Source organism: Staurois parvus, unplaced genomic scaffold (assembly GCF_062004578.1).
Source record: "Staurois parvus isolate SC_StPar_1 unplaced genomic scaffold, SC_StPar_1.0 ptg000233l, whole genome shotgun sequence".
Classification (NCBI taxonomy): Eukaryota; Metazoa; Chordata; class Amphibia; order Anura; family Ranidae; genus Staurois; species Staurois parvus.
Genome location: NW_028318029.1, coordinates 1,933,316 through 1,958,617, shown reverse-complemented (window position 1 = coordinate 1,958,617; position 25,302 = coordinate 1,933,316). Strand labels below are relative to the sequence as shown.

The 25,302-nt window shown below is 40.5% G+C and overlaps 1 protein-coding gene across 4 annotated transcripts in view; it reads left to right on the top strand.

Annotated features, from left to right (window-relative positions):
- The window catches only part of FGF14 (fibroblast growth factor 14), a 705,563-nt gene that overhangs the window by 594,178 nt on the left and 86,083 nt on the right, over positions 1 to 25,302 (top strand). The window lies entirely within an intron of this gene.

The following is a 25,302-nucleotide window of genomic DNA, read 5'->3' as shown; positions in this document are numbered from 1 at the left end:
GAACATAATAACTTGCTCATGCCTTTGGCTGCAGGCTACAGTTTTATCCAAGCTCTTCTTCATTCTGCTGAAATGTGATTTGATGTGTCTAGAAGTGCTCATAATTTAGGTCTCTAGTCCCCTGATTGCAGTTTATACTCAGCCAAATTATGTATGTAGTCATTCTAGGTTTCCTTTTTTTTCTCCTTTTTGCTGAGGTACTGTGAAAGTAGTGGGATGAGCTTGTTGTGTCTAAATGAATCAATTTAACCAGCCCCAGTTCATGATAATTGCCCCGAAGCTGTGTAACATACTTTGGGCAAGATACCACACATACAGTACTTATGATGCACTGTAAAGTTCTTATCAGTGTTTCCCAGTCATAGTGATATTACAGCAGGAATCTTTTAGCCAGCATGTAATACTGTGTGAGATCTCACAGTGAGATAATAGCAAATGGATATTACTGCGGGAATAGTAAATACACTGGATTGTCTCAGTAGGTTTACATTCAAATGGAAAAGCCAAAAAACGATTTGCATATGTGGGGTTGCTTGATTGCATTTCTTGCATTGAGGACATTTCTTTGTAAACAGCTTAGTGGGCAAATAAAAGGTCAAAATAAGTTTAGTAATCCATCTATCTTGGCACAAGCCACAGGGATTGTTTTCACCAATGGATGATGTTTTGCAAAGCCAGCTCTCACCAAATGTGGAAGCAATATAACTGTAGATTGGGACATGTGTCACCCAGCAAGTTCATCAGGTCGGAATTTAGTTTTGCATTACAAAAGGTGCATTCAGGGCTGTGGATAAGGGGGTACCACCAGTCCTCCTGTACGGGGACCAGGCAGCTGGTTGAATCACATGTGGGAAGGGAGGGTGATGGGCATGGCAGGAGGGGCAATTACTGGAACCGATCCACTGTATGGCCATCTCTGCAGCAGCTGAAAGTTGGCTTCTTTTCCTCTCCCTCCTGCTGGCTTTCAGCTGCTGCAGGGATAGCCATACAGGGTATTTGGTTCCAGTAATTGTTCCCTGTCACACCCTTCACCATCCTTCTGCATCATACATTTCCCCCTGCTGCCCAGACACTCCTTTGTGCCCCCACCGCCACAGTGCTGCCGGATTCCCTTCTTTCTTTTGCACCAGCAGCTTCAAACACATAATATAATTCTTCAGAATAGAGAGTAGGGGAAGGGTCCAGTAAATATATTACATTTACCAGCCCTTCCTTTCCTGAATGAACACAATGAGTGATCAGTACCAATCACTCACTGTGTTCATTCATAACTGAAGTAAACTGCGTTGGCTTTTTTTAAGGTGGGGGGGGCTGCCAGGTTGCCTGTATGGGGCACCATGGTTTCCAACAGCAGCCCTGGATGCATTAACAGTAAATACAAAAGTGTTTTGAGACATAATGTATATAAAAAAATTAACAAACCTAGGAACCAATTTTTGGAGGCATGGGGGGAGTCACTGGCTCTGCTACAAGCTGGAAAAGATGGCTGCTTGAAATCACAAAAGAATGCACTCCACCACAGTGCAGGAGAATTTTCTGGCAGAATTCTGGCCACCCAGCTGTCCTGGCATTTAGCAATGAGGCATGGAGACACCACTTGTGCTTCTCAAAAGCATTGAAGCAATGTTTCTAGGCAAGAAAAACATAGTTTGAGAACTAATTATACATTTTAAAAGAGGTGGTGTAGGGCTGACATCTAAGTGGACTTTCCATTTGTAAAGTTCCAGTTTATGACCCTTCTATTGATACTCTTAGAAGTGTCCCACACCTTTTTCTTTTCTCTTTTCTATATGTTGCTTACACAGCTAAGAAGCTGAGATTTTCAGGATATACAACTTTGAAAAATGTGTGCCTTTATCCTTGAGGCTGACTCTGTTTGTGATTACACCCATGTGTAATGGGTTTTTTTTTTGGCCTGGAACTGATTAGGGGGTCAGTTCAAAAAAAGTGTCACACAAGTTATTGGTCCTTAAATGATCAAGTGCCACAGCCTTTTCCTTCCCTCTAACCATCAGTGCCCCAAAATGTTTTTTTTTTTTTGAAGCTGCTTCTGTATACTATTTTAGCTTTTGTACTCTACCTTAAAATATTAAACATAATTTTTTTCAGGACGGCTTTAACTCTTCCTATGTAAAAGTCTTCTGAAAAAAAAGATATAAGGTGCAATTTTTCTGTAATGTAGCCAAATTGTAAAGCTCAAATTTAGTGTTTGTTGATAATTTAGAAGAGCTTTTTTCTCCTTTGATGTATCATTATGACACATGCAAAAACAAATGTATTTATTTATTACAGGTACTTATATAGCGCTGTCAAGTTACACAGCACTTTACATACAGTGCCTTGAAAAAGTATTCACACCCCTTGAAATTTTCCACATTTTGTCATGTTACAACCAAAAACGTAAAGGTATTTTATTGGGATTTTATGTGATAGACCAACACAAAATGGCATATAATTGGAAAGTGGAAGGAAAACGATCAATGGTTTTAAAAATTTTTTACAAATACATATCTGAAAAGTGTGGCGCGCATTTGTATTCAGCCCCCCCTTACTCTGATAACCCTAACTAAAATCTAGTGGATCCAATTGCCTTCAGAAGTCATCTAATTAGTAAATAGAGTCCAGCTGTGTGTAATTTAATCTCAGTATTAATACAGCTGTTCTGTGAAGCCCTCAGAAGTGTGTTAGAGAACATTAGTGAACAAACAGCATCATGAAGGTCAAGGAACACACCAGACAGGTCAGGGAAAATGTTATGGGGAAGTTTAAAGCAGGGTTAGGTTATTAAAAAAATATTCCAAGCTTTAAACATCTCATGGAGCACTATTAAATCCATCTGTCAGGGTCCTGTCCACGGCAGAAGTTCTGGAAGATACCCTGCATGGCCGCAGAAGCACGCATCAGCCTCAATCTCAGACGGCATTTATAAGGAGGCTCATCACTTCCTCAAGTTGCTGGATGATCTCTAGCTCCCCGTTCCTTGTTCCTGTTTCCTGTGATTTCCTGATACCGACTCGGCTTGCTCCTGGACCTGTCTACTCTGATTTACCCCTGATCTGACCTCGGCTTGGCTTACGGATACTCTCTCTCTCGCTCCTCTGTGTATGACCTCGGCTATCCCATCTGACTACATCTGCTCTGATTCCCACCTGGTACCTGACCTTGGCTTGAACAGACTACCCAGTAAACATCTAAATCCCGAAAGGGCTTGCATACTACGCACAGGCGCCTCCTGTCTGCAGACCTATCTCCGTGCACCAGCTGTGCTTCTGAGTGGACCACCAACCAGCACTCCTACAGGTGACTTGTAAAAGTTTGGATCTTATTCCCGCTGTCCCTCTCTCAGGGGAGTCCGGAACTTAGCCCTCTCTCCATTGCCCTCCATCACCAGGTACATGATACCATCATCCAAATATGGAAAGAGTATGGCACAACTGCAAACCTACCAAGATATGGTGGTCCACCTAAACTGACAAGGAGATCATTAATCAGAGAAGCAACCAAGAGGCCCATGGAAACTCTTGAGGAGCTGCAGAGATCCACAGCACAGGTGGGAGAATCTGTCCACTGGACAACTATTAGTTGTGCACTCCACAAATCTGGCCTTTATGGAAGAGAGGCAAGAAGAAAGCCACTGTAGAAAAAAATCCATAAGAAGTCCCATTTGCAGTTTGCGAGAAGCCATGTGGGGACATAGATAACATGTTGAAGAACATTCTCTGGTCAGATGAGACCAAAATTGAACTTTTGGACCTAAAAGCAAAACGCTATGTGTGGTGGAAAACTAACACTGCACATCACCCTGAACACCCCATCCATACTGTGAAACATGGTGGTGGCAGTATCATGTTGAGGGGATGATTTTCTTCAGTAGGGACAGGGAAGCTGATTAGAGTTGATGGGAAGATGGATGGAGCCAAATACAGGGCAATCTTGAAAGAAAACCTGTTAGAGTCTGCAAAAGACTTAAGACTGGAGTGGAGGTTCACCTTCCAAAAGGACAACGACCCTAAACATACAGCCAGAGCTACAATGGAATGGTTTAGATCAAAGAATATTCATGTGTTAGAATGGCCCAGTCAAAGTCCAGACCTAAATCCAACTGAGAATTTGTGACAAGACTTGAAAATTGCTGTTCAGAAGCTCTCCATCCAATCTGACAGTGCTTGAGCTATTTTGCAATGAATAATGGGCAAAAATGTCACTCTGTAGATGTGCAAAGCTGGTAGATACATACCCAAAACGACTTGCAGCTTAGTTATAGTGATCTGTTGCTAGCTGGTTTAAAATGGCACCTGGGACTTGAATGGTTAAAATCCTGCTAGGGTTTGAGTGGTGATAATTGTGCAGTTATAGGAATTGTCTATTATGGAGAACAAAAAATGGAGCCCTTTGAAGAGGTGATAAAAATAACTGTTCAGAAGATTCAGCACCATTTCATTAGAAATAAAGGTTCATCACTCTATCTAAACCTAAAAAAAGCTTTCAATAGAAATATCCATTTCACACATGAAAAAAAAATACACAATTATTCAATATTTTTGTGAATTGAATGTTTTAACAAGAAAATATTGTAAGGTAAAATAACAATAGCGGTTACAGTGTACTGTACCTGTACTAAAAATCCAGCTTGTTTGTCTCACAGGGATCCATTAGCGAAGTTATATGTGAAAAAGCAAATCCGTGAGAAAAATGTACCTTCAATGTATATAATTCCTGATTAGAAGCAGCAAAGAACATTTTCACATGCATATGTGAAAACTAATCTCTGGGAACGATCTCCAATCCTAGAGGAGGCCATTTTTGGGGAAATGTGTCAGGCGGAGCCTTTCTGTGACGTCACCACGCATGAGCCAATGACACCACTACTGAATAGTCATATATTTTTCCATTGCTCTCTTTAACTTATCTCAATGTAAGTGCAATACTTAGGTTTTAAATAAACATTTGTTTTTAACGGGTTGTACTATGAAGTATTTTCTTGTTTAAACCCTTTCATACACTACTGCAGAGAGTGGTATGAAGTGGTTAAGCCAGTTCCTGGTGTGAACACGCAGTGATCCATCCATCCTCCCTGGATCTGTCAGTGAAAGTGTCAGTGTGGAGTCCGGACACCATCTGCTCATTTGATCTCTATAGCTTGAGATCAATTTGGTTCAGTAAGAGGCTTGCCTGTTTTTCTGAGGAGCACCTTTTTGTATGCAGGCCATACATGGGTTGAATTCTGAACACATTTTTTTTAGAAAATCAAAAATTTTGTGTGTTTTGTAGGTCGATTGTGCCACCATTGATTTAGAAATTCAACCAACCAAGCCTTTTAATTTTACCTCATGTTGCTACAGAAAAGAATTTTCATGGCCAAGAATTTTCTTTTCTTTCCAGGTCACAGTTCATGCGCGTTTCTTTTTCGATTACATTTCTCGCACGACTCTCTCATAATTGATTAGAAATTTGTTTAATTTTTGGAAAAATTTCCAACATGCCCGATCACTCAAATTTGATCGCTGTTTGAAAATTGGCTATTACTGTAGCCCACTAATGGCGTGAAATTCGAATGAAAATTCTTAGAAAAGATTTTCGAAAGAAAATTATTTTGGAATTTGACCCGTGTTTGGCTGGCTTTAGTGCTTATCATTCACACTGAAAGATGAGGTTTCCAAGCCCATTTAAAAAAAATGCATACATCATGGTGAATTTGCCCTTATGTTTGTAAAATGAGATACAAATTGTGAATAATGAAAATATTGAAATGGGGTCAGGCTCAGCTAATTTTGGCAGCAGAAAACTATAAATGAGACAGGGACACCAGCAACAGCCTAAACAGGATTTGTCCTGCACTTTTATTAAGCATGGCAGCAAAGAAACACAGTTTTAATATGAGGTGGGGAGGGGGGGGGACTTGTACAGCAAGCATAAAACAAAACAAAACCACTGCTAAATTTAAATCAGTCCATCAATTTGCCCCCTTATGAGTTCCTCAAAAGAAGCAGACAGAACTGTTAATGATCTCCCAAATGTTCCTATTCACCTGGCAGCAGGCTCTCACAGTAGAGAGAGCGAGAGAGCCCTAAGCATCAGTCAGCTCACATACACTCATTGGCCACTTTATTAGGTACACCTGTTCAATTTCTGGGTAACACAAATTGCTAATCAGCCAATCACATGGCAGCAACTCAATGTATTTAGGCATGTAGACGTGGTGAAGACAACTTGCTGAAGTTCAAACTGAGCATCAGAATTGGGAAGAAAGGGGATTTAAGGGCATGGTTGTTGGTGCCAGTCGGGCTGCTCTGAGTATTGCAAAAACGTATGATGTACTGGGATTTTCACGCACAGCCATCTCTAGGGTTTAAAGAGACTGGTCCAAAAAAGAGCAAAAGGGGGTCCAACCTGGTGCTAGCAAGGTATACCTAATAAAGTGTTCACACCATCCTCAATCCTGCCAGCCAATACCACATAACATGTTCAGTTATCAAGTAGCTTTCCTGTGTGACAAAGTGTTTATACTGCACTGAGTAATAATTACTACAGCTACTGGAATTTCTAAAAACATCCTTTTAAAATATTAAAGCATTATTATCCTTGGTTCACATCTATGCATTTTTAGTGCATTTTGCAGAAACTCACTACAGTCCATTAAACATACGAGGGGCGTTCAAGTCAAACCGGGACTTTTAATTATTACAAATAAAAAAATGGATGCTAGCGTGGCAGTACTACGTACAGTAGTAAGTGGCAAGTGTGTCCTATTACTGATAGGTGGCGCACATGTCGCAGGCCAGTCCAGAGAACGTTAATCAAGATGGCAGACAACAGTGTTGGTGCGTGCATGGAACAGCGTGTGGTGATGAAGTTTTTTGTGAATGAAGGCGTAAAAACCTGCGGATATCTACAGAAGACTTCAAGCACAGTACGGTGATGAGACGCTCAGCTGCAGTAAGATATTTGAATGGTATAAACAAGATGGCCATACGTCCGTCAGTGATTCCCAGCCCACAGCAATCATTCCTATGTACATTCAGTGCGTGGAACACCTGATCCTGCATAATCAACGCATAACCTGTCATGAAATTACACAAGAGACAAATCTTTCTCAGGTCAGTATTTCATCACTGATGACGAAGTGAAGCAGGCTGTCCTAGGATGGTTCAAGTATTACAACAAATCTTTCTATGCCAAAGCTTTCCAGGAATTAGTTAAATTCTGGGATAAGTGTATAAATGTAGCAAGGGAATATGTAGAAAAGTAAATGCAATTTCCACTCCTTGAAATTTGTTCTTTTATTTTATAAACTCAAAAGTCCAGGTTTGACTTGAACAATCCTCATAGTTTCCTATGGATCTAGTTCGCGCCTATGTGGTTTGAGCCGGTGTTTTTTTTTGGAGGGGTCAGGGACTTTTTTCTTGCAGCAGATTGTGTTTTACGTGTAATAGACTTCAATGGACATGCATCAAAAATACAAGTGTTGACTGTTCTGTTCATGTAGTGCGACTTTACACTCTCTGCCACTCAAATAGCATCAAAGTCATATCAAGGTCTTGCAGGAACATTTATGTGTCCAAAGGCGCATGTTAGGGTTGGGGTTAAGGGCCAGGGCTGGGGTTAAATGTTAGGGTTATAGTTAGGGTTAGTGGTAAATATTAGGGTTAGAACACTAACCCTAATGATTACCCTAACATTTAACCCTAGCCCTTAACCCTAACATGTGACTTGGACACATAACGGTTCCTGCTACTTTGATGCTAGTGCCAGAGAGTGTAAAGCCGCATCAAAGTCACACACTACAAGAACAGAATTGTCATACTTTTATATTAGCCAAAAAAAACCAACAAAACACATAAAAAAAACACATCAAAGGCATCAAAAAAGTGTGTTAAAAATGCAAAATGCACTCAAAAAGATGCATCAACCACAGCCTGCATAGATCTATACCTAGCCTTAAACTCCCTCCTACAACAAGAAATGTACCATACCTCATCTGATATTGCTATAAGTTTGATTTTCCATTGGAGCTTATTATTTCTTCAGACTCTGCATTTTGCCTTTAGCATGGCTACTCTGCCTTGAAGGGATCTCTGAAGCCCTAGCAAACTACATTTTTATTTGTCAGCCGGGGCAGACTGACAACTCATGGGGCCCCTGGGCAATAGGGGATCATGGGGCCCCTGTGTCCTTGCCCAAACTCACAAAAGCCTATGAAAAAGGTACCAGGGGCATTTAATGGGGCCCCCTACTGACACCGGGCCCTCAGGCAGTGCCCGAGTTTCCAAATGGTCAGTCTGCCCCTGGTGTCAGCACTCTTATCAATAAGTATCAAACGCAGACAGAAATCTATGTGTTTTGTGTACAAGGTGCAAAGGATGATGGGACAATTAGTCCCAGCACAGTATATGTATATATATATATATATATGTATACATACACAGTATGTGTGTGTATATATACACTGCTCAAGAAAATTAAAGGAACACTTTTTAAGCAGAGTATAGCATCAAGTCAATTAAGCTCCTGGGATATTGATCCAGTCAGTTAAGTAGCTGAGGGGTTGTTAATCAGTTTCAGCTACTTTGGTGTTAATGAAATTAACAGCAGGTGCACTAGATGGGCAACAATGGGATGACCCCTAAAACAGGAATGGTTTTACAGGTGGAGGCCATGACATTTTTTTCCCTATTCATCTTTTCTGACAGTTTTTCACTAGTTTTGCAGTTGGCTAGGGTCAATGTTACTACTGGTAGCATGAGGCGATACCTGGACCCTACAGAGGCGGCACAGGCAGTCCAACTTGTCCAGGATGGCACATCAATACGTGCCATTGCCAGAAGGTTTGCTGTTTCTTCCAGCACAGTCTCAAGAGCATGGAGGAGATTCCAGGAACAGGCAGTTACTCTAGGAGAGCTGGACAGGGCCGTAGAAGGTCGATAACCCATCAGCAGGATCGGTATCTGCTCCTTTGTGCAAGGAGGAACAGGATGAGCACTGACAGAGCCCTACAAAATTACCTCCAGCAGTCTGATATGAATGTCTCTGACCAAATAGTCGTAAAACAGACTTCATGATGGTGGCCTTTGGGTCCGATGTCCTCTAGTGGGCCCTGTGCTTACTGCCCAGCACCACAGAGCTCAATTGGCATTTGCCATTGAACACCAGAATAGTCAGGTCTACCACTGGTGCCCTGTGCTTTTCACAGATGAGAGCAGGTTCACCCTGAGCACATGTGACAGACGTGAAAGGATCTGGTGAAGTCGTGGAGAACGTTATGCTGCCTTTAGCATCGTTCAGCATGACCATTTTGGTGGTGGGTCAGTGATGGTCAGGGGAGGCATACCCATGGAGGGACGCACAGACCTCTACAGGCTAAACAATGGTACCCTGACTGCCTTTAGGTATCGGGATGAAATACTTGGATCCATTGTCAGACCCTACGCTAGCGCAGTGGGTCCTGGGTTCCTCGTGGTGCACGACAATGCCGGCCTCATGTGGTGAGAGTATACAGGCAGTTCCTGGAGGATGAAGGAATTGATACCACTGAATGGCCCCCACACTCACCTGACCTAAATCCAATAGAACACCAATAGAACACCTCTGGAATATCATATTTCGATCCATCTGATGCCACCAGGTTGCACCTCAGACTGTCCAGGAGCTCAGTGATGCCCTGGTCCAGATCTTGGAGGAAATACCCCAGGACACCATCCGTCGTCTCATTAGGAGCATACCCCGATGTTGTCAGGCATGCATACAAGCATGTGGGGGCCATACAAACTACTGAGTACCATTTTGAGTTGCTGGAATGAAATTCCAGCAAAATGAACTAGCCTGCTGCATCATTTTTTCACTTCGATTTTTTCAGGGTGCCTTTGAATTCAGTCTTTAGTAGGTTGATAATTTTAATTTCCATCAAACAATGGGGCATCTTTATGTTCCTAACACATTACCGAGTCAATATCAGTAAATATATTCAGCATGATTTTTTTCCCCATTGAGATCTAATGTGTTTTCAAAGTGTTCCTTTGAGCAGCGTATATTATTCTACTTTGCTTAATAAACTTTACTCCACTATCGGGATTGGTGATGTGTTTTCTTCTGGAAAATAGGCATCAAACAGGTACCATGTGAATGTGATTGCAACAGCAGTACTTTGTTAGGAAAACAACATGATACCAAAAGAGGGGTATCACCTCAGTACCTTGAGGGAAACAAGTTGCAAAGTTCTTTTAGATTTACAAGCGTGTTCAGATATTCAATGCAAGCAGAACATAAAATGCAATTCCTTATATATATTAAAGAAGGCACAGTATTAAATGCAAGGTCTATAAGATGATTTATTTACAGCTGTATGTCTGTTGTGATTGTAACACAAAACACAACTTCTTTTATTGGTGTACCGTGTTGCACCAAGCGTAGCAAACGTTAGGTTCACTGATATATTGCTGCTGTTGTTTTTCTGGCACATTATCCCATGGGGTAAATGAGCAACCCACACAGGCATATCCCTTGGTAAATTTGTATCAGTGCAATTAATTTTCATCTGAAATCCTTTCACATACTGTCAGCAGTGAAATAGCTAAAAAACTGCAGTGCCGAAGGGCTACGGGGAATGTGGATGAAAGAAAGATGTGTGAAAAGGTTACGTTAGAAGCAGCATCTTTATTTCTAATTGTAATAAAGCAGAAAAAAACCCAAAACAAGAGCAAAATGTTTCATGGTATAACAGTAGGTTATATAAATCAGAGAGCCCCCTAAGCTGTCCTATGGAACATCTCTGTCATATTGAGAAACCTATGCTACCCCCTTGTCCATAAAAGTCAGTTTTACTGAAGGATCAATGACAAGGTGAAAGTGCTTACAAAATGTTTCCATATCACAGGGAATAACATGTTTTTTTTCCCAGGACCTGTTCCAGGAACTGTCTACTCTTTTTATATTACTATTACATGCCATGTGAGTTTACAAGAAACTGGCATTTGCTGCAATACATTTGTCAAATATATCTACCTATTTATTTTTATATTTAATAGCTGCTATTTTTATTTCAAGTTACAAATTATTTTAAGGGTTAATGAATCTATTAGCTGTTACAGTCCGTTGCTCTGGTATATTGACATATAGGAATACAGTTCCATTTGTTCTTGTAGTTCAATGGGTTTTTATTAGGTTTTCCAGAAAAACTACCCATAGTCAGGGCTGGATTTCCCAATAGGCAGTGTAGGCATGGGCCTACAGGTGCCCTTCCAAGGGGGGAGACTGACTAAATCCACTTGCAGGCAGATTTACACAAGCTGCTGGTGCTGCATTTGCTGATAAAATTATAGTTGCAGCTCACATTCCCCACTGGCGCAGTGATACCACTCACAGCTGCTTCTTCACTGCCTGCCTCTTTCAGTGAAATGCTGAGGGAAGGGCGGGCTCGGGCTGAGAAGAATCAGCAGGAGGTTGGAAGGTGGCATATGACTGACATCCTTTCATCAGTGCAGCGAGCAGAGGCAGCTGTCAGTGTGAAGTGAACTCACAGTATACAGGTTGAGGGATCCTCCATCCATCCTTTATTCATCAAGTCTGCAGAAAATTCTCAGAAAAGGTAAAGTCAATAAAAGAGATCCACAGCAAAGTGTGTGTGCCTTTTCCAAATGCAATGCCCTGGATATTGCCCATGATGAATTAGGCCCCTTTCACACTAGCACCCCACAATGCAAGTGGACCTCTGCAGACCCTGATGCAAAAGGAAACTCTGATGTAAGAGGGAACACTGAGGGCTCTGATGTAAAGGGGAATGCTGCTAACTGTGATGGAAGGGGGGGGGGGGGTGTTTTGGTGACCAGAGATCACTTTACATCAGATTTCCCTTTACATCACAGTCCGCAGTATCCCCCTTACATCAGAGTTGCACTTTACATGAGGGTCTGCAGAGGTCCCCTTAGCACTGTAAGGGGGAACCCTGCAGATTTTGATGTAAAGGAGAACTCTGATGTAAGGGGAACTCTGAGGACTCTTGTGTAAGGGGAGGCTTTGGTGACCAGAGACCCCCTTACATCAGAGTTCCCCTTTACATTATAGTCCGCAGTCTTCCCCTTTACATCAATGTCCGCAGCATTCCCCTTTACACATATAAATATATTTATATAAACATATTTTATCAAGAAAAAAAAAGTCTGTCTATTTTTTGAGAGGGGCACTTCAGAATTCTCTGCCTATAGGCTCCTGAGATGTAAATCCGGCCCTTCCCATAGTGGTAAATTAATGACTGGAAGCATCAATAAACAATGCAATAGCAATACTGCGGTGGTAACAAAAATTTTTGGCAAAATATCAATAGGTCACTTGGAACACCAGTCTACTCAAAGATTCCATGAATTCTTAAAAACAATCCCATTTGTTCTTGAATAAAGATGAATGGTATTTAGGTTGCTTATATAGCTAACACCACTATTGCCAGGCTATTTGCATCTACCTGGCCAATGTTAAAGAAGAAAATGAATGAATGGCTAGTGACAACCTTTGCTTGTAGAGTTGGCTTTTATGGTTAAATGCTTGCACAACAGGAGAACCCACTTTCTTTTCCTTGAGTAAAGCAGCTCTTTTTTTTCTGAGCCAGATATTCCAGCCAGATGTTGCAATCTAAAAAGGTTGCTATTAACGTTAGAATGCATAGACGGGTCTGTGTTCAGACAATTTCTAGCTGGATTTTGTAAAGGGGAACTTTGGGCAAAGCAGAAATTTAATATTAACTAGACTGGACATTATCACTGCCCATACTATTTGTCTTCATGCTCCCTTTAAAAATATGAAAATACCTAGTGATCTTGCCAGCTGGATTGTTGGCGTTGCATTTATCTAAACTAGTTGTCATCACTGATTGACCAACCTCTAGTTTATTGGTAGTTGGCAATGCCTAACTTTGACAACAGAATTAGTGATTGACAGGAAATCAGTGCAGACTTTTCTGGAGTATTCAGTCTAGGAAATGACATGCAAACCATACTTCTCCCTGCTGTCCACCATCTTGGAGAAGGTACATATGACCCAAATTCTCATAGACTCTTTTTGGCAGTCATAAAGTAAATATCGTAAAAAATGTATTTAGAACAGAATCGAAGTTTGACTTGCCAGGTATTTTATAAAATTATGGGATTTTTTTCTTCGTTTTGAGCCACTGTTGGGCATGTTTGGTTATTAAATGGGTGTTATAGGCCTGTAATGTACATATCTTCCTCTATTACCAGCAAGGGGGTGGGTAATAAGGTAATCACTGCGACTTACCCCACAAGGCAATATTCCTTTGTCCAGCAGCTATATCATCTGACAGTTGTGTGAGGATATTTATACCGTGCAATAACTATTTTGATTTAAAGGTTAATTGCAATATAGAGTCAGAATGAAATGGTGTGGTTTGATCTATACCTCACAAGTCAAGATCTTTATCTGAAATTCATAAACCTAATCGTATCGTATTTGCCATTTGACACTTAATTGATCATGTTCTTATCCCATCAATAGATATCGCTGAATAACATGGTTCATTAATATGTCTGACTGTATTAGTCCTAAATGGTCCAGAAATATTCACACTATTTTTAGGACTCATTTGACTGCTGTAGTTTTTTCATTGAATTGGGGGTTGGTTTATGAGCATCTTGATTGCATTGCTCAGTTCATGCTGGTGTACAAATATTCAAGGGCTAAGGCAGCCCGAGTGGACAGAATATGTTTTGTTCACTAGTAAAGGTAAAAATACTGTATGTTCAGAGCTTGCTCTTTGCGCTTTCTCATAATATGAGGATGACATTCCGAGTTTACTAGTGTAATTCATTATTAACAAACATTTATTCTATAATTTTGGAGAATCAGAATAATGAAGCATTACAGAAAGCTCATTAAAGAAACAAATGCATGCAAACATATGCATCAGCAACATGTGTGCTTTACAATTCCATATTATGTAAAATAAATTCTTCAGAAGTGCTTGGGAAAGCCGGCAATCTGCAGCATCCAAGATAGCCCCAGAGTTCTAAAAATTTTCCATGCTGGTGACAGCAAACATTAAAAGTTAAAGCCACTTTGTTGCTGTGTTTGAACTGTAATTTCAAAACCTTTTAAGTCATATCTCAACTGGAGCATGCTAAATTCACTGATAAACTTGAGATAAATAAAGATGTCAGATAAAAAATAAACCTTTACAAATAAAAGTCAGGGCACATCAAATCAATCAAAATCTATCTTTGCACAGCAAAACATTCACTTCACAATTATTGAAGTAATTTGTGTCCTGACCCTATCACGTCTTGTCACACTAACTACAATGTGCGCCCCCCTTTGTCAAGCCTAAATTGAGCAAACCTGTTTAAAACTGAAAGCTGCAATATATCTCTTTTAAGTTTGTGATTCCCAAAGGCATGGCAGTTAATGTAAACCAAGGTCACAATAAAACCGCTGTGTAACTTTTAGCCATTCTGCTTTACAATGCCTGTCATTACAATTTTTATGAACTAAACTTGATTTGCATTGCAGAAAGGTAATTTGAGAAATTTTCCCTTGCCTCTTCTGCACTAGGGAACATAGGTGTAAAATATTGAACCTCATCTGAATAAACTCCACAAGTCAAAGCCTATCTAAAACAAAAACCCAGATTTATATATTGCAGCCCATAGCAGTCCATAGATGTGGTGGCTTTATCAGTTTTCAGGCTTTTTTTCCTTTAAATTCCTCTGGTAATCCTGTGAATAACACACTTCCTGTTCCTGGGTTGCTACTCTCACTCCTCCACTGTATCTATGGGGGCTGCGATGATTGCGACCTAGGCTGCCTTTGTTCATCCCTGTTATGGGGGATAAGGAAATTAGACGTTTAAAGGAGATAGACACAATTTTTTTATGCTTTAAGATCAGCTTACAGGTGACAAGGACATAGCATTTCTGACAAGATTATCAAGTATTTTTCTGTACTTGCTGAAAATATTCTTAGCCTGAAACAAGAAAACTAATAAAATAACCACATCTGTGCGAGGTATGACAAAGATGGAGCCTGCAGTTTTTGTATCAAGAGGAGAACAGAAAACACATGTGCTCACTTGCTCATTCTGAGTTAAATGTAATACACAGAAATTAATCACACTATACAGATAATTACTTTCTTTATAGTGGCAGCACAGGCTACATGGGATATTAGGATACTAAACAGAGAAAGTGTCATGACAAACAGAAAGCAATGAACTAAGACAACAGAAACCAAGTGTGACTGTATCAAGTGGGGACAGAAAACACTTGCTCATTCCGAGTTTAATGTGCTCTTGTTGGTTTCCTGAAGTCCCAGTACAAATCATTAGCTCCCTCTAGCAGCAGCCTAGTAATAGCATTATTGGGAGGTTTATTCATTTATTTGCTACATAAGCTCCAATATATTAAATATGTGTTCTTGAGTTTGGTTAACCTTTAAAGTAATAATATAGAATCATAGCTTAAGGAGTGAGATTGACGAATTTAGGTTTAATGGTTAAGGACATTTAGAAATGTTGAACATTATTGCTGTGTCAAAACATAATATGTGTTGTGACAGTGCCAGACACATAGTATTGCATAATATACAGTATAAATGATTGGTGTCAGCACTGATAACATTTGCAGTAGTTCTCTGGCACTGGTTTTCAGAAGTAGAACATCAATGTACTGTGGCACTACCCCAGCAGATGTCCCTATAGTTATTGTCCAGGTCTTCACTATCTTTGCCCTGCAGCCAGGCACAAAGTAGTTTGACAGCCAGATACACACACTTTCGCATGTTGTCTCCAATGATTAGTCTAGGGTTATTGTTTTTGTAGCGTTATTATTGGAGAACTTGCATAGGGTTGGGAAATTTAGTTGGATACTCCAGGAATAGAACTATATACAGCTGAGGACAGAACTTCCTTAAGTAGCAGCCTTGAGCAAAGTCCCAATATCAGAGAGTGGTCAAATGGGCATTGCTCTTCAGCACACTAGCCAGCATCACCCACGCTGAATATAATGCACCAGAGGGGTAGCAAAGCACACAGAGTCCCTAATATCCCACAGTGTCTGTACTCACAAGGCCCAAAGACAGAATGGTAGCCTCCTTCCAATCTTCCAAACGATGCCCTCCAGTGATACCAGACAGATCTTTGGCAGACAGCTCCTCTCAGTCAGCTCACTGAAGAACCAAGGTATTTCTCTATCTTACTTCAGGCTCTCAGGTCGCCCACCTGAGGCTGCATGGCAGCAGGTGCCTGGAGAGGCAGCTTGCCTTCCCCTAGGCTGGTGCAATCCTCTCTAGGAAGGACTTAGAGCTCAGTAAGCCAAAAGAATAAATACCTTCTCCCAGCATTCTTCAGGACTACACTCCCTGAGATTGGCTGGAGAGGCATTAACATTCATACTGTGTTCTGTATGAGTTACACCTATACATCCAGAACCTTCCCAGGTTACTTTGATACAGAGGGTAGAATTAGAAGCACTTAAACATACTGAGCAAGCACTACTAACAATTGGAGCTCTCTGTTAAGCAGTAAGCTTAATTTGATTTTCCCAATAGTTCTCCAGTTAAGCAGAGGAAACAACAATCATCAGCTTGTCCTAGTACCTATCTAGAAGTACTAATATGTGCCCTCTGGTCACCTTCCGCCTTCCAAAGAAAATGCAAATCCTGAAAAATGTATATTTTTAAGAAACAGATTCACCTATATATGTGTTCCTGGGTTCCCTAGGTAATTTTACCTGCTCTTTTAACCTGTTTTACACAATGGATTATCATTTCTTGTAGGCATGCAGAATAATTTATTTAAACCTAAAATTTAACAAGTGCTGAAACTCTGACAAAATACAATCTGATTCATTGTAAACAGAAAATTCATTGACTCCACTGTTTAGGTTTAATTTCTAAATTCGTTAGCATACTAATTTTTAACACTCTTGTGTTTTGCTTGCTTTATATGGGGAATCCTGGAATTTCAAACACCCTCTGATATTATTTTATGTAGATAAACACAAGAAAACTGAATGGGCTCCCGGAGCATGGCATGACAGCTGGAAGTGTGTTATTCTCCAGGGCCTAGTAAGAGCTCATAATGCTGCTCTTTGGCTCAGTGGGCACAGGACAGTGAAGCCATCTGGACTCCAGTAAATCTTTGTGAAGCAGTTAGATCAAGCTATTTAAGCAGTCAGATCAAATGATCTAAAATAATAAATATAGATGTACAGTTGACTTTCCTTTGTGCTTCTTGCTGTGACTAAAGATACCTGTGTGCATACTTGATATTGTTTGTTGCTAAGTTATCCCAGGGGCTTTCTAGTTTGAAAACTAAGACAGGCAAGGTAACTAAGACTAGCCAGGAATACAATTGTCGACATGAACTGTTTAATGAGATTGAAAATTATATTAATTACACATATCAGGTAATGTTAGAGGGTGTCAGAAATTCAGCTTGGAGGCCTAATTAAAATTTCATCTCTTCTTCGTTTAGAGTACATTCAAGGCTGTATGGCCACAGATTCTCTGCTATAATTATTGTGAAAGTTAAGATAAATCACCACATTTCTGAGCGATACACAATTTGAGTTCCTGCTTACACTTTTTTTTCTGTTATGTTTTTAAGCGCCGCTATTTCTACACAATACCGGAGTGTCACGAAATGTAATTTTGCGGCACAAATAATTACAAACTTAATATTGAATTGCTTTTGGGAGAGATTAGATAGGAAAGTGCAGAAGTTTCAGGAACTGCATGCACATAAATTATAGGATGGAATTTGCATTTATCATCTTGTCAGAGGAACAGAATCTGCTGCTTCACTTGATCTGCATCAGGCATCCTCATATAAATGCATATGAGGAAAGCAGATCCTCAGATGTTGCAGTTCTATTGGAATCTGTGTTTATGAAAACATTGTATATATATATATATATATATATACCGTGTATATATATATATATATATATATATATATATACACACCCTGTTCCAAATTATTATGCAAATTCTATTTGTGTCACAAAGATTAAATATTTTGTTTTTCAGTGTAACTCATGGATAGCATTGTGTGTCAGGGCTCTTTTGATCACTGAAAACAATCTCGGACACCTGTGATAATTAGATTGGCAGGTGAGCCCAATTTAAGGAAAAACTACTAAAGGACCGTGTTCCACATTATTAAGCAGAGCGCCATTTTCAAGCAATATGGGGAAGAAAAAGGATCTCTCTGCTGCCGGAAAGAGTGAAATAGTTCAAAGCCTTGGACGAGGTATGAAAACATTAGATATTTCATGAAAACTTAAGCGTGATCATCGCACTATTAAGAGATTTGTGGCTGATTCAGAGCACAGACGGGTTCTTGCAGATAAAGGCACATTGAGGAAGATTTCTGCCAAATCCATGCATCGGATCAAGAGAGCAGTGGCTAAAATACCATTACATAGCAGCAAACAGATATCTGAAGCTGCTGGTGCCTCTGGAGTCCCACGAAGATCAAGGTGTAGAGTCCTCCAGAGTCTTGCAACTGTGCATAAACCTTCTATTCGGCCACCACTAACCAATACTCACAAGCAGAAACGGCTGCATTGGGCAGAAAAATACATGAAGACTAATGTTCAAACAGTCCTGTTCACTGATGAGTGCCGTGCAACCCTGGATGGTCCAGATGGATGGAGTAGTGGATGGTTGGTGGACGGCCACCCAGTTCCAACAAGGCTGCGACGTCAGCAAGGCGGTGGTGGTCATGTTTTGGGCCGGAATCATGGGAACAGAGCTGGTCGGCCCCTTTAGAGTCCCCGAAGGTGTAAAGATGACCTCTGCAAAGTATGTTGAGTTTATGACTGACCACTTTCTTCCCTGGTACAGAAGGAAGAACTACGCTTTCTGTAATAAAATCATCTTCATGCATGACAATGCACCATCTCATGCTGCAAAGAATACCTCTGCATCAATAGCTGCTATGGGGATAAAAGGAGAGAAAGTCATGGTGTGGCCTCCATCCTCCCCTGACCTTAATCCTATTGAGAAGCTTTGGAGCATCCTCAAGCAAAAGATCTATGAGGGTGGGAGGCAGATTACATCCAAACAGCAGCTCTGGGAGGCTATTCTGACATCTTGCAAACAAATTCAAGCAGAAACTGTCCAAAAATTCACAAGTTCAATGGATGCAAGACTTGTGAAGCTGCTATCAAATAAGGGGTCCTATGTTAAAATGTAACGTGACCTGTTAAAATGTTTAAAAAGTTAAAATGTTGTTAAAAGTTTGATTGAAATCACTTTTGATTTCAGTAAATATGCTGCAAACACAACAAATGACAATTTTCAGTTCTTTACAACCTATAAAGTGTTTTGAAACTTACTGTGCGTAATAATTTGAAACAGTGCATTGTAAGTGTTTTATGTTTAAAAAAATACTGTTATCATTAGGAGGTTTGTTCAATAAAATTTGAATTCTACTCTTAATAGTTGATAACATGAGAATTATGCTGACTGTTATTTACATCAATTATGTAGATAAATGAGAAAAATATCATTTGCATAATAATTTGGAACAGGGTGTATATATATATATATACACACACACCATATACACATGTGAAAAAAAGTATATATGTACTTAGAAGTATAAATACACAGTGTGTATATGTGTGTGTGTATATATATTGGTTGTAAAGTGCTTGCTCTATACGATGTGCACCACAATGCTAAAGCTTTTCAAAGACAGTGCTCCACCTTGACTTTGTGCACCTCCACCTAAATATATAGATGGCCGCTCACCTCATACAGTGGACCTATAAATTAATATAGGTTGACCAAGAAAAGTAATTCCACCAAGGTTGCTCCGAATGGCGGCAAAGAGCTGATGACAGGCACCCCCTTAGATGAGACAATACTCAGAACTCTTCTCAGCTTATACTCCATATGTAGGATGAAAAGGGGACAGCTCCCATAGCATAATACCGTTTATTTCAAATTAAAATGTATTCCAGAGTAACACTCACATGGTTTACACATGTCAGATAGTTTTTCTGCATGAAACTTCCGGTCCGCAAGTAACTGGCAATGATGACACTAGGCTCCGCCCAACACGTTACGTCACCAAACGTGGCGTAACTTGTGAGGCGGAGCCTAGGGACATTATTGCCGGTTACTTGCGGACCGGAAGTTTCATATAAAAAAAGATCTGATATGTGTAAACCATGTAAGTAAATATTCCATGGTCAACTGTTAGTGGTATTATAACAAAGGGGAAGCAACTGGGAACAAAAGCAACTTAGCCACGAAGTGGTAAGCCACGTAAAATGATGGAGCAGGGTCATGCTGAAGCGCAGAAGTCGCCAACTGTGTGCAGAGCCAATAACTAAAGACCTCAGATTAGCAAAACCAAAGTGCGTAGAGGGCTTCAAGGAATGGGTTTCTATGGCCGAGCAGCTGCATCCAAGCCTTACACCACCAAGTGCAATGCCACGCATCAGATGCAGTAATGTAAAGCACACCGCCACTGGACTCTAGAGCAGTGGAGATGTGTTCTGTGGAGTGCTTAATCATGCTTCGCTGTCTGGCAATCCAGGTTTGGTGGTTACCGGGAGAATGGTACATGCCTGACTGCATTGTGTCAAGTGTAAAGTTTGGTGGAGGGGGTATTATGGTGTGGGGTTGTTTTATAGGGGTTGGAATTGGCCCCTTTGTTCCAGTGAAGCAAACTCTTAAGGTGTCAGCATACGAAGACATTTAGGACAATTTCATGCTCCCTCCCTCTACTTTGTGGGAACTGTTTGGGGATGGCCCCTTCCTGTTCAAACATGACTGCGCAGCAGTGTACAAAGCAAAGTCCATAAAGACATGGATGAGCGAGTTCAGGTGGAGGAACTTGTCTGGCCTGCACAGAGTTCTGACCTCAAGCTGATAGAACACCTTTGGGATGAATTAGAGGTGGAGACTGCAAACCAGGCCTTCTCTTCCGACATCAGTGCCTGACCTCACAAATGTGGTCTGGGAAGAATGGTCAAACATTCCCATAGACACACTCCTAAACCTTGTGGACAGCCTTCCCAGAGGAATTGAAGCTGTTATAGCTGTTATATATATATATTCCAAATTTCAGAGCTGCAGGAATGAATATCTAACTCTTGTGCAGTATTCCAACAGCCTAGCTATGTAAATACATATGCAGAGGTATTCAGTAAAGCAGTAATGTCAATTTTATGGTTGTATGGCTCCTAACATGGCCTGTGCCCTAAAGCCTTGCACCAGTTTTGGTACAATTACAGACACATGTAGATCTTGTTACCACCATCTTATTATCAGGTAGATCTTATTACCACCACTTTTTAGACCAACTGCCCAATGCCATCCACTGTCAATCACAGGCAGGGAGGACCTGACGAGGAACTAGTTTATCAGAGTTCTCTGACAGGTTTCACCCACCTGACAACTCAGTTTCACAACTGCTGTGCCTGTTGGGTGGGTGAAGCCTGCCTGTGAATGACAGTGCATGGTAGTGGGTGGAATTTGAATCAACAGTCAGTCTCTCAGTTCTCCATCAGGCTCTATCCACTCCACCCCACTGTCATCTGTGCAGCCTCCTTGGGAGTATCTTTTTCACAAGATCTGTGCATGTGCACTACCATCTAAACAGCAAGATTGAGTAAGGCTCTGCACTAAACATACGTAGCATTATCAATGCACAGGGTACAACACAATCATACCCAGCCACCTCCTTTCTGAACACTATATTAATAATGAGGTTTGGAGTGTTGCTGATCTGAGACTCAAAATGCCTCCAGGAGTGATCAACGTGTAGAGACTGAACAAATATCACTGACTGACATCTAACTATTTCAATCTTCCTATGAATCTTATAAATAGAATCAGATTATGGGGTTGATTTACTAAAGGCAAATATGCTGTGCACTGCAAAGCAGTTGCTTTAGATCCCAGGGGAAGATCTGAAATGAGGTGAAACTCTGCTGATTTCTTTCATTCAATCATGTGCAAGCAAAAATACAGTTGTTTTTTTTTTTTGCTTGCATGTTCCCCTCGGATTTAGAGCAACTGCACTTTTAGTGCACTTCCAAGTGCACCTGCATTGCACAGCCTATTTGCCTTTAGTAAATCAACCCCTATGTGTTGCACTGATAGGTTTTGGATTTTACATTTGTCGGTGTGTCCATTCTACACCACTTGTACATTACAATATACAGTTTGTATGTTATAACTTTGTATATGCAGACAGTGAAGTGCAGCAAGGGTCGGTATCAAGTAATCAGAGCTTTCCAGTCAAGTACAATAAAACTCATATTTCTTTACTTGGTGACCTAGTAGTTAAAGGAAACGTACAGCCAAAGCTCATTTGGCTCTACTTCTCCTGTGAATCAAAGGAGTGCAGTTCGTTCTGCACTTCTGTAAACCATTTTCAGCTGACAGTGGGCTAAAGTCTGTTGTTTCTGACATCATTCACCAGTCCGGGCTGGGAAAAGATCCTGACCATATGGTTGGGATTCACCAAGGACCGGCACCCGGCTCAGCCTCTCAGCAAGCCGCTGAGAGCCTGAGCTAGCCGCTTCCGCCCCTTCCACAGCCCAGTAAGCACCGGGGGGGGGGCAAAGCAGACAGCAGTGACTGACAGTCACCGCTGATCGCTCAGTTCTCATTCTTAGAGTCGGTGGGGGACAGATGAAGCATCAGTTCGATGCTGCATTCACCTAAGTAAGTAGGATATTAAAAAAGGCCTATACTTCTCTTTTAATATCTACTAGAACTAGCTTAGTTTAAAAAAGATATCTCCTTGTGTTATTTAATGCCATGTTTCCCCCCAGTCTTACAGTAGTCCCTGTGGATGAATATGTGCAAGGTAGAAACACATTTTAACAATATAGTGAGTATTAATACTGTGACAACACACTAGAATATCACTGGTGCCTCATATATAGTTTGCTGTCATTTTGTGTTTATCCCTTGATATTGTATTAAAGTGAAACCCAACAGAATATGATGTGTTAACCCTCCATAGACCCCAATAACTTGTGAGTCATGCGTGTTCTGGAATGTAAATGTGTTCATTACAGAGGATTCCTGGAGATAAACAAGCTGCTAGCTTATAGAAAGCAATTGAAACAGTTGACAGCTTATATATTTTTTCCTTCAGAAAAGATGTATTGAGGCATAATGTAATGTAGGTTTTGCACTGGACAACAATTATGGACAATTTAAATGTTAGCCTATCAAAATATTTGTAACATTTTGAACTGTTATAATAGTTTGTACTAGGAACCACCTGAATGTTATTGATGTAGCTAGTGAGTTTTTATGTTGGCACATTTCCTGCTTAATAAATAAGGAATAAATATGTGAGTGAAAGAGTCAAACCCAGACAAACTACAGTGTTCAGAAGTTGTCTGATAAACCAGACATAACGTGGATGGTAATTGTAATAAATATACCAAATGGATGGATCATACAAAGTGGGTAAAGAAACTAAAAGTACCAAAAAGGAAATAAGGGATAAACTGGTGAATGACAATACTATTGATATGCATCAACAGTATTGCAGGTTTGAGAGTGCTTAACAAGCAAAAGGCTAAATATCCTAAGATTTCTTTTAAAAGTAACCTATCCAAAATTCAGCAACACATCCCGTACTATAATTATCCATATATTAGCAGCCGCCAAATTCAACATCACTAAACTTTGGAACTCTTCCAAAACCCCTTCTCTCTCTCTGCCCTTATAACGGACCTGAACTTCCAATGTGACATGGAAAGAAGATCAGCCTTTAATAATAACTCTTCCCATCACATATTTAATAAACAATGGTCCCTATGGCTACATAACCCCAATTGCTCTATAAAATGATAACACACTCACAAGTGAATAACACTGCGACCCTATGTCCTAGACTGGTGCCCCCCCCCAAACGTTTCTCTTCCCCCCCACCCCGTTCCAACTTATATAACGTTTTCTTTAATACCTAACGGCTCACACTGAATAAATGACACGTTGAAACACTGGCTAATTGTTCATGTACCCCCGACCAATTGGTGGGGTTTTTCTCTTGCTTCTTCATCTAAGTATGTATATGTTTGATTGTGAACCGTACTGATATATATATTATTTTGTATTGTGTTAAAATCTTTCAATAAAAACATTTGAAATAAAAGTAACCTATCCAGCGTTAGAGGCCCTGTATGTGGCTGTGTTGTTAAGGTTGGTTAAGGCTACTTTAGAGATGTGAACAGAAGGTGGAGTCTACAAAGAATGCTCTGCATAGCACAATATAATGAATTACACAGCTGCACCACCATTCAACTTCACATGTTTAAAACGGCTTTACTATTGCCAGTCACCTGTTGTGCTCACCACATTCTTAGGGCTCATGTATACTGCAGCTGGTAAACTCACGTTTAGGAGCTGTTCAGCGTTATTTTCAGCAGCCCCCGAACACACCCTAATGTTTTCCTATGTGTCCATGTACACATCTTCATTTTCAGTCGTTTACAAGCAGTTGAGTTTACAGTAGTTTTTTTAACACAACAAACTTGCGTTCATACGTCGATTCTATCAGCATTTCAGCTAAACGCGGTAAATCGCCTTTATAAGCGTTTGAAATTTTTTTTAACTCTTCCAGTTCCCGATGCTGTCCAGAACCTTTTTAGATCATGAAAAATGCATATAAAGTGTTTCAAGGTGCTCAGATGGACAAAACACTTAACAGGATGTTCCTACCAAGCTTGTCACACATTGTAATGACCAATTCATACCTCAGATCTCTCCCACCCTTGGAAATAAAAGATATGTTAATGCCCATTCACACCTCAAATTCCTCATGAAGACCCCTTGCCAGGTGACCTTAATGACTCATTCCAGTAGACACCTTTCCCACCCTTGGAAACAAAAGAAATGTTAATGAGCAACTCACACCTAATTATCTCAACACATACTGCTGTGTCTGCTTCTACTGTGTGTATTTCTCTGAAGCAGTCTGAAATAGTTAATAATTTACCACTTTTCAGTGCATTCTGGACATTTAGGAGGATCTCCTGTGCGTATCTTTAAAAAATGCTTCTCAACGCAAACGCGGTATGCAAACACGGCAAAACAAACGTTTTTAACCTGCGTTTTCCTGCTGTCAATTTTCAGCGTTCAGAAGTGTTCTCCAAACGTCCCGTGTACATGAGCCTGTAGACCGATATTTTGGCAGGTCTAACCACATTGGCAGTATATTGTCCTAATCTGGTTTCCCTTTCTTAGACCCAGACCTGGCTCTCTCTCTTCTTTGTCTTCCCCTCAGCAACTCTGGTTCCCAATGGGAAATAAAGTCAACTG